Source organism: Erpetoichthys calabaricus, chromosome 8 (assembly GCF_900747795.2).
Source record: "Erpetoichthys calabaricus chromosome 8, fErpCal1.3, whole genome shotgun sequence".
NCBI lineage: Eukaryota > Metazoa > Chordata > Cladistia > Polypteriformes > Polypteridae > Erpetoichthys > Erpetoichthys calabaricus.
In genome coordinates, this window is record NC_041401.2 from 179734684 (window position 1) to 179743064 (window position 8381).

The window sequence follows — 8381 nt, forward strand, 5'->3', positions numbered from 1 at the left end:
CGAACAATTTGAACATCTAGTGAACACCGCATTGCAGTAGCCAATCCTACTAGAAGTAAATGCATGAATTAATTTCTCAAAATCCTGCTTATTTAGAAAGCACCTTATGTTCCCAACATTTTTAAGATGGAAGATAATAAAGATTGCTCCCAATCACCACCACTACCAGCATCTGTGAAGATTTAACAAAATATAGTTGTACCCTCAAGTTTAGCACAGAAACAAACAGTTTATAGAGTGAAGTGTTTGTAGCATTATCAATAAAATTTATAGGCTTTGGTTTCCTTGGCATTTTGGACTAAACCTTTATTGAGTATATTGTCTCCCTTAATGCTGTAGTACTTCTCCCCAGATAGATTGTACATTTTCTGTGAGTATGCATAGCTTACAGACTTGCATTGTAAAGCGTTTGGTTTGACTTTTGCACAATGGTACACATCATTGTTACGCAGTTTTTCTACATTTGATTTTCATATCCGGTGATAATCTTTTCACCTTTTAGTTTTTGTCTTGTAAGCATTTTTTGAAATCTTTCAGGATTCATATACTTGTGGTTTTAATCATGCTAGATGCACCTTTTTTGGTATATGCCAAAATAAGTAACATTAACACTACAGAACTGAGATTCAGGTAGGAGATTCATCCATGTGAGTTAAGAACATGATCACTCATGCACAAGGTTGATGCAGCATAATTTTCTCAGTGCATAGTGCGTCACTTGTTGCAGTATACTTGCATTAATATCTGGTATAGCCTGCACTCTGGCATGCGAGAAGACATAATGTATTTCCACCTGAATGTGTGTGGCCTTCTGACCTGGTTGATATTCATTGTTAGTGTCTGGGAGCTGGAGACATGCTAACCATTCCACTGCCAGCTGACTTTGATCACCATAATGTCTGTCTTTACCATTTTAAATAACAGTATTGCAAACAGGATTTCTTCTTGGTGTCCCAGTGTTGTCTCCTTTTTTGAGATATTTTAGAATTTGTGTATGTGGGGAGAAGATTTTAGATGTGAAACATCTATGCAGTGCAAAAGGCAACAGAAAAGTGACAGTAAAACTTGGTTTACTGATGACATTCCATAGAATCGTGGTTCCAAAAATATTTAGATTGGCATCTTATTTGATGGGCGGCATGGTGGCGCAGTGGTTGCTCTGCTGCCTCTCAGTAAGGAGACCCGGGTTCGCTTCCTGGGTTCTCCCTGCGTGGAGTTTGCATGTTCTCCCCGTGTCTGTAGGTTTCCTCCCACAGTCCAAAGACATGCAGGTTAGGTGCATTGGTGATCCTAAATTGTCCCTAGTGTGTGCTTGGTGTGTGTGTCCTGTGGTGGGCTGGTGACCTGCCCAGGATTTGTTCCTGCCTTGCACCCTGTGCTGGCTGGGATTGGCAGCAGCAGACCCCCGTGACCCTGTGTTAGGATATAGCAGGTTGGGTGATGACTGACTGATCTTATTTGACAGGCTTTGTGATGTCAATTGCCATTTGTGCTCATTTTTCCTACAGTATGTTCCTGTATGCTGCAAAAGGAAAAGCCACCTGAAATTGTATACCCAGTTCAATTGAAATTGTATCAATACTATTCATGTGATAAGGTCCTTTATAATAGTTGTAAGAAAGTATTACTATAGCAAAGTAGCCATTAGGAATGCGCTCAAATGGAATTATTACTCATATTTTAAAAATGCACTACTAGTCTAAACCATGATCTGTTTAAGGGTCTCTTTTATTGACACGTGTGTACTTGTACTATGTGATATCAGTTTTTGGGGCAGGGGGTCACAACCATGTTTAACACCTGGAGTGGGAAACATTCCTGATGTTAGTAGTGGGATTTTATCCCATTGTACACAATCGACAGTTCTTAATCTTAACTTTGGAGAGTTGCATTTTCTGTTAAAGTGGCAGCGTGTTCTGCAAATTCATCTCTTGATTTATACTATGTTTCTTTTCCCCATTCTGCTGAGCAGGTTAAGATGTTTATATGGCACCACCTGCCCAAGATAGTTGAACATATTAAGTATGCTTACTAGGCATCATCCTATCCATTTACCATTCCTTTATGAAGGATACTTTATTCTTCATAGTGTTCCAAAGTCTGAAAAGTAAGAAATGATGCCAACTTTAGTCAGAACTGCAACCAGACATCTAGCATATCCATGCACATACAAAAACTCAGTCCATTTATTCATTTTTCACAAAGTGCTTTATCCTATGTAGAGCTGTGAGAACCTGACGCCTACCGTGATGCAAAGCACCACTGTTCTGGAGGCCAGTCAAGCATTTTTAATATACAAAGTACTTGTGGTATAAGTGGGGTAGGTAAACATTTACTAAAGCAACTTTTCTGAACTTGTCTCACTTGTACTGTATTAATCAGAAACTCAGTTTGTTTAAACACCCTTGTGATGTTATTAGTCTGGTTATTCAACACGATTGGCCAGATAATGTCTTAAGAACGTGTACTTGAATTTGATAGTAATTTAAAGTAAATGATTAACACTGCTTACTGTATAGTTGACTACTTGATGACAGTTAAAGGAAGGATGAATTTGTGTTTTTTTGTTTTTGCATTTAAACTGCATCCAAAAATGCACCACTAATGGAGAAACAAGAATAAACACACACACAGACTTGTTTATTACTGTAAATGTGGAGATCACATAAATGCAACAGAGAAAGGTTACTGCATTTGAATGTTTAAGCAAAATAACTTTTACACTTATGTTGAAGTAGCAGGAGTACACATGTTATTAAAGGTGTTTTCCCTGGAGAACCTTTAAGATTCAGAATTTTTTAAATGAGGCTAATAGCACAATGTAGTCTGACTGGCTTGTAGTGCAGACTTTTATATTGCCTAAAGCATTAACAAATTAACCTATTCATGAGCTGAAATGTACGTATTTGAAGATCTGCCAGGTGCTTGTTCTGTTTAACGTTGTAGGTGGCCAAGGACAACCGTATGGTGGGGACTCACAGGGAGGCTTTAGCAGTATGGCCATGTTGCTTTGTCTAGTTTCATTATTTCCCCACCACAAAAGATGTTCTCTTATGTATGGTATGCACTCATTCTTCCATTCTAGCAACACTAGATGCAGGGCAGGACAATCTCTAGAGAAGGTGCCATCCAGTTTCAGGAAGTTCAAGTACACACACCCACTTGTATGGAGCTGAATTTGGGGTATCGGTTAATCTAACCTACACATCTTTAGCAAGTCAGTGAAAAACCCAAGCAGACAGGGACTAGGCAGGCAATGGAATCCAAAACTGGAGCTGAGAGATGGCATTGTGGTACAAACCTTAGTGCAACTTCCAATTTGAAAGTGCTTTAGCATTAATTTATATATATATATATATATATATATATATATATGCTCATCAGGCGTACACACTCTACTGCTCCCCTCTCGGGGAATCGAACCTCGGACGTCCGCGTCAGAGACGAAGGCCCTTTACGCTGCGCTCAAATGAGGGCAAAACACGTGTCGTGTACTCTCTGCATTATTTGACAGTACACTATGCAACATTCCATGATCTGCTTCTCGCAACTGAAAGAAGGCACCGTGGCGGATGTTTGCCGAATGGCAGACCAACCACAGGCGTTATCTGGTAGGTAACCACCCACACAATTCAGGTCGTCGAGACTCAGTCTACGAATGCAATGAATGTAATATATAGATATAAATATACTGTATATAGATAGATATAGAGATATATAGATATATACAGTATATAGATAGATACAGTGCATCCGGAAAGTATTCACAGCACATCACTTTTTCCACATTTTGTTATGTTACAGCCTTATTCCAAAATGGATTAAATTCATTTTTTTCCTCAGAATTCTACACACAACACCCCATAATGACAACGTGAAAAAAGTTTACTTGAGGTTTTTGCAAATTTATTAAAAATAAAAAAGAATTGAGAAAGCACATGTACATAAATATTCACAGCCTTTGCCGTGAAGCTCAAAATTGAGCTCAGGTGCATCCTGTTTCCCCTGATCATCCTTGAGATGTTTCTGCAGCTTAATTGGAGTCCACCTTGTGGTAAATTCAGTTGACTGGACATGATTTGGAAAGGCACACACCTGTCTATAGAAGGTCCCACAGTTGACAGTTCATGTCAGAGCACAAACCAAGCATGAAGTCAAAGGAATTGTCTGTAGACCTCCGAGACAGGATTGTCTTGAGGCACAAATCTGGGGAAGGTTACAGAACAATTTCTGCAGCTTTGAAGGTCCCAAAGAGCACAGTGACCTCCATCATCTGTAAGTAGAAGAAGTTCAAAACCACCAGATCTCTTCCTAGAGTTGGCCGGCCATGTAAACTGAGCGATCGAGGGAGAAGGGCCTTAGTCAGGGAGGTGACCTAGAACCCAATGGTCACTCTGTCAGAGCTCCAGAGGTCCTCTGTGGAGAGAGGAGAACCTTCCAGAAGGACAACCATCTCTGCAGCAATCCACCAATCAGGCCTGTATGGTAGAGTGGCCAGACGGAAGCCACATCTTAGTAAAAGGCACAAGGTGCCTGGAGTTTGCCAAAAGGCACCTAAAGGACTCTCAGACCATGAGAAAGAAAATTCTCTGGTCTGATGAGACAAAGATTGAACTCTTTGGTGTGAATGACAGGCGTCACGTTTGGAGGAAACCTGGCACTGCTCATCACCAGGCCAATACCATCCCTACAGTGAAGCATGGTGGTGGCAGCATCATGCTGTGGGGATGTTTTTCAGTGGCAGGAACTGGGAGACTAGTCAGGATAAAGGGAAAGATGACTGCAGCAATGTACAGAGACATCCTGGATGAAAACCTGCTCCAGAGTGCTCTTGACCTCAGACTGGGGTGACGGTTCATCTTTCAGCAGGACAACGACCCTAAGCACACAGCCAAGATATCAAAGGAGTGGCTTCAGGACAACTCTGTGAATGTCCTTGAGTGGCCCGGCCAGAGCCCAGACTTGAATCCGATTGAACATCTCTGGAGAGATCTTAAAATGGCTGTGCACCGACGCTTCCCATCCAACCTGATGGAGCTTGAGAGGTGCTGCAAAGAGGAATGGGCGAAACTGGCCAAGGATAGGTGTGCCAAGCTTGTGGCATCATATTCAACAAGACTTGAGGCTGGAATTGCTGCCAAAGGTACATCGACAAAGTATTGAGCAAAGGCTGTGAATACTTATGTACATGGGATTTCTCAGTTTTATTTTTAATAAATTTGCAAAAACCTCAAGTAAACTTTTTTCACGTTGTCATTATGGGGTGTTGTGTGTAGAATTCTGAGGAAAAAAAATGAATTTAATCCATTTTAGAATAAGGCTGTAACATAAGAAAATGTGGAAAAAGTGATGCGCTGTGAATACTTTCCGGATGCACTGTAGATTGAGATCAGTAGATGAGTGGCTTCATACAATGCCCTCCATAATGTTTGGGACAAAGACAGATGTTTTCTTGATTTCCCCCTCTGCTGCACAGTTTAAAATTACAATCAAACCATACCAACGTGATTTAAGTGCACATCGCAGACTTTCATTTCAGGGTATTTGCAAACATTTTGGTCACACTTTTTCTACACAGTCCCCCTATTTCAGGGCACCTTAATGTTTGTGACAATTAGCGTCACAGGTGTTTGTGATTCCTCAGGTGGGTTTTACTGCTTCATAAGATGCCTCAGTTTGCTTCTACCCTTTGGAATCTGTAGATGCTGCTGATCAACATGAGGACAAGAGAACAGTGCCAATGAAAGTCAAAGAAGCCACTATGAGGCTGAAAACAAGAATAAAACTATTAGATACATTGGTAAAACCTTAGGATGACTTAAATTAACTGTCTGGAATATCATGAAGAAGAAAGAACAGTTCAGAAACAGTCTTCAGTAGACCAATGTGTGTGGGTCAGAGACGACTATCAGCAGAAGACTTCATGAACAGAAAAACAGAGGCCACACTGCAAGATGCAGACCACTAGTCAGCCACAAGGACAGGATGGCCAGATTACAGTTTGTGAAAAAGGACTTTAAAGAGTCTGCAGAATTCTAGGAAAAAGGTCTTGTGGAGAGACGAAACAAATATGACAACAGCAAAGTGTGCAGACGAAAAGGAAATGCCTGAATTCCAAAGCAGACTGCCTCATCTGTTAAAGATGGCGGTTGGGGTGTTACGGCTTGTGCATTTATGGCTAGCACAGGTTTTGGCACACTTCTCTTCATTGATGATGGAACGGCTGACAGCAGGGGCACAGTGAATTCTGAGATGTTCCAGTAAACGTCTCCATACCAGGGTTCCTCAGTTGCAGTCCTGGAGGGCCACAGTGGCTACAGGTTTTCATTCCAGCCAGTTTCCCCAGTTAGAACTCAGACCTTGCTGATAATGAAACTTGCTATTTAACTCAATGCCTTGTTAGCGCTTTCATCTTTGCCTGAAGAAGGGCCTGAGTTGCCTTGAAAGTTTGCATATTGTCATCTTTTTAATTAGCCAATAAAAGGTGTCATTTTGCTTGACTTTTCACTACATTCATAATGGCTAACACGGTACAATACCCTAGTACTACATTCATCAAAGACAAATTTTAGTTACGTTGTTGATCAGAGGTCCTCAGTTACAGTTCTGGAGATCCGCAGTGGCTGCAGGTTTTCACTTCAACCATTTTCTTAATTAGAACCCATTTATTTACTACTAAAGCAATACAGTTCTTGGGATTTTAGTTAGTTGGCCTGTTACAATTCAGACGCCTTAATTGCCTGTTTTAGCTTTTAGCACACGGTGGCGCAGTGGTAGCGCTCCTGCCTCGCAGTAAGGTGCCTGGTTTCGCTTCCCTGTTCCACCCCGTGTCTGCGTGGGTTTCCTCCCACAGTCCAAAGACATGCAGGTTAGGTGCATTGGCGATCCTAAGTTGTCCCTAGTGTGTGCTTGGTGTGTGTGCGCGCCCTGCTGTGGGCTGGCGTCCTGCCTGGGGTTTGTTTGTTGGCTGGGATTGGCCCCAGCGGACCCCCGTGACCCTGTGTTAAGATATAGCGGGTTGGATAATGGATGGATGGATAGCTTTTAGCATCTGCATTTAAATTTTAATTGTTGCCTGTTTAATTAACCAGACATTACTTAATAATGAAATGCAGATAACCGATAAACCAGCAGCTCTCCAGATAAAGGGCTGCCTTTTAAACCTGTGCATGTGTTAAAAATGTTTAGAAACAAATGAGAGGGGAAAAGGAAGGACTGTTAAGTTTAAATCTATTCTGGTTTCACAAAACACATGGATAATGTTCTCAGAGAAAGAAACTCTACAGTGCAATTCAAATTTCCCTTGGATGAATGAATGCACTAACAAGCCAAGTAGTTAAATACCAAGTTTCATTATCAGCAAGGAATGTCTTCTAATTAGGAAACTGTCTGGAAGGAAAAGCTGTAGCCACTGCGGGCCTCCAGGACTGGATTGAGGACCCCTGCTCCAAACTCATTAGACGGCAATTCATCCTACAACAAGATAATGAGCCAAACACACTGCTGAGGCAACACAGGAATTCATCAAAACAAAAAAATGGAAGATTCTTGAATGGCCAAGCAAGTCACCTGATTTAAATCCAATTAAGCAGGCCTTCCATATGCAGAAGAGGAAAATGTAAGGGAAACAAGGCCTCAAAACAAGCAGGAGCTGAAGAAGGCTGCATTAGGGGCTTGGCAGAACATCACTAGAGAAGATTCCTCCGCACCTGGTGATGTCAGTGAATCACAGATTTCAAGCAGTAATTGCATTCAAGGGATATGCGACAAAGTCCTAAATAGACCTACCACTGCTGTGACCCAAACATTATGGTGCCCTGAAATGGGGGGACCATGTAGAAGAAGTTGTGTGACAGAAATGTCTGCAAATTCCCTTAAATGAAAGTCTACAATGTGCACTTTAATCACAATGTCTGAACTGTTTGATTTGTGGAGTAGAGGGGTAAATCAAGAACAAAGGTGTCTTTGTCCCAAACATTATGGAAGGCACTGTAGGTGCAGGAAGTGACCTCATCAGTCTTCCTGAGGTTTCTCGTCCTCCATTCTAGAGAAACTGACAGAACAAAAAGTAAGCAGTGGTGTCACACTCTTTTCTTTCCCCATATTAGTCAAGCATAAGGCAGTGTGCTCTCCACACTCAGGTCCCTGACATGAGGCATGATGTGAGATGTAACGTGAATATTGCACCCCAAGCTAGTAAGCCAACACGTAGAATGCGTATAGATAGATAGATATGAAAGTCACTATATAATAGATAGATAGATAGATAGATATGAAAGTCACTATATAATAGATGGATAGATAGATAGATATGAAAGTCACTATATAATAGATAGATATGAAAGGGGTGGCACGGTGGCGCAGTGGGTAGCGCTGCTGCC